Below are 2,660 nucleotides of genomic sequence, written 5' to 3' on the forward strand. Positions count from 1 at the left end.
GCCATTAGATGGGGTAGGGTTTGGAACGCCCACTATCATATCAATGTAGGAACATACTTATCAAATCCTTCTTTGCTCAATGCTGTATATGCTTTTGCTCAATGTATATGGTTTTACCGACACCTACCTTGGGCAACGGTTTCTTTGCCTCACCTTTACGGTTAAGGCTCATTTTGTAATTATGATCAGTCTAAGCCATCATTCACACTATACCTGCTATCGCTGACACGCATTCTTTGTTATTTCTATGCTGCTGAAATAAATGGCATTGTTTTGTTATCAGTGTTTTCAAGTTTTCTTTTGGGGTATTTGGATGGCCCTGAAAAGGGCCTTTGGACCACAGAAATGTGGAGCGAAGGCGAGACAAAGAGACCTTAGGCCTTCTTTGGCTTGGTGGCCTTCTTCTTGGGGGTCTTGACCTTCTTGGGTTTGGCAGCTGCCTTCTTAGGGGTCTTTGCCTTCTTGGGCTTGGCTGCAGCTTTCACCTTCTTTGGTGACTTGGCGGCCTTCTTAGCGGCTGTCTTTGGCTTCTTGGCAGCAACTGGCTTCTTGACTTTCTTGGGAGATTTGGCAGCCTTCTTTGGCTTGGCAGCAGGCTTAGCCTTCTTGGGTTTTTCGGCTTTCTTCACCTCGCCAAGACGGAAGGACCCAGCAGCTCCAGTTCCCTTTGATTGCTTCAGTGCACCATTCTTGACTCCATTTTTCAAAGCAACCTTGACGCGAGCATTGATGGCGACCTGGTTGTCACCAACTTTGTAGTTGGCCAGGATGTATTTCAGTATAGCCTGTCGGGAAGAACCACCCCTCTCCTTCAAGGATGAAATAGCTTTCTTGATCATATCCACATAGGTGGGATGTGCGGCAACCTTCTTCGGCTTGGCAGCAGCTTTCTTCTTGGGAGTCTTGACAGCAGCGGGGGCAGCAGCAACATCAGCCATAGTGGTAGGTTTGAGTGCAGAAAGTCACGTCAGCTACAAACGGAGCACGGAGAGCGAATGCCTCTCCCCGACAGCCAGCCCGGGTGATACTACAGAGGCGCGGACGTCGGAGGAGACACCCTGCATGTTGTGGCTGCTAGCTGCTAGCTCGGGAGCGTGTGTGCTTTCTCGTGCATTTGTATCCGAATAATCACTTCTTATTCGAGGAAAGTTTCTATTTGAACTTCATGACTGGATGCAAAAATCATTTGGCTACATGTCTGTTACAATAACAACACTCACAGGTGAATGGTGAAGCCACACGGGCTATTTTCAGTGAAGCCATCGAGGCAAAAATGTAGACATCGTTCGTTTCAAAAGTACATTTCGAGGCTTTAGACTCAAATTCAATCATTTCAAATGTTGTATGTCGTTTCTCAAGATATCTAACTATGAAGGTAAACCCCAACATAACTCATTACTGCCTCTCAGACGCTAAAACAAGCACCCAAACAAAGGCAATGAAGCACGTTTATCTGACAAGTTCGCCATTTTGCGAGAGAAAACATTCGACACTGTTACTGAACACATGATCTGGGGCACTACATTTACTGTTGAAATTTGCTTTTTGCCTCATAAGTAAGTAGCTAGGATGTTTCTTTCAATGAAACGGTGTTCCAAGACGCGAATCTCGGCACACAAACGGGGCGCGAACCCCAGTATGTAGAGTAAGATGGACATCTATTATACAAGACGCTGTACAGAACGATACCAGCAGTCGATCGTCACAGATTAACTATTTTTGCCTGCCACGATTAACCCGACTTTCTTGACATCACGACAGTATGGGCCGTCATCGTTTTCATATTAATTTTATTCGAAAAACAACATAGGCTGCATGAACGATCTCTATTGGGCGGGCGAAAACTGGATGTTTGGGGCGAGGGGGCGGGCGAAGTAGTGTGTCCTTTCTCGCAGCAGATGCGCACAGAAACAGCGTTCATATGTATCACAAGTACCAAATACTTGCCAGATACTGTAAAGATAACACTCCAACATGAAAACACATGATTGTGTAAACCCACTGAAAATGCGAGGATGCTGTTTGATCGCAATGTCCCTTCCCCACTACCCCGTGTGTATATGTAGCCGAAGTTTGCCTGTGAGCGTTGTCTACGGCCATACCACGTTGAAAACACCGGTTCTCGTCCGATCACCGAAGTTAAGCAACGTCGGGCCCGGAGAGTACTTGGATGGGTGACCGCCTGGGAACACCGGGTGCAGTAGACATTTTCATTTTCTCCTTTTTTATGTATATTTTTTTTTATTTGTTTGTATTTCCACCACAAGGTGCATGTGTATCATTGACATCGGAAAGTCATGATACATTCTATTTCGTTTTGAATGGGCAAACTCCTGCATGCCTGAATATGCTTGTGAACGATTTGTTCTTACACACTTACATACCGAGGACTTTTCAGTTATACTTCTCACCATTTTCCCCCGTCAGTTCACTCGACTACTCATCATCTACTCTGAGGGCATGTATGTTTCATTCGCCACATGAAAGTGTCACTGTACTCCGACAATCAAACATGTCATTTACGATCTTACTTTCGTATATTAAAGGCTGCTTATGTCACATCACAATGTTGTTTGTATCAGGTCTCAGCGCACAACTCTTTGCCTATGCAGATGAGATAATAAGGAAAAGGTAAATCGCATTGAACGCCTGCTATAGGA

At 45.3% G+C, this 2,660-nt stretch overlaps 1 non-coding gene across 1 annotated transcript; it reads left to right on the forward strand.

The window, feature by feature from the left end:
• Positions 1–2,088: 2,088 nt before the first annotated feature.
• On the forward strand, positions 2,089–2,207 carry LOC137288291 (5S ribosomal RNA). The gene has a single exon (XR_010957070.1). It is a non-coding gene; the product is annotated as a 5S ribosomal RNA (ribosomal RNA).
• The last annotated feature ends 453 nt before the right edge of the window (positions 2,208–2,660 follow it).

The sequence above is a fragment of the Haliotis asinina genome, chromosome 6 (genome assembly GCF_037392515.1).
Source record: "Haliotis asinina isolate JCU_RB_2024 chromosome 6, JCU_Hal_asi_v2, whole genome shotgun sequence".
Taxonomy (NCBI): domain Eukaryota; kingdom Metazoa; phylum Mollusca; class Gastropoda; order Lepetellida; family Haliotidae; genus Haliotis; species Haliotis asinina.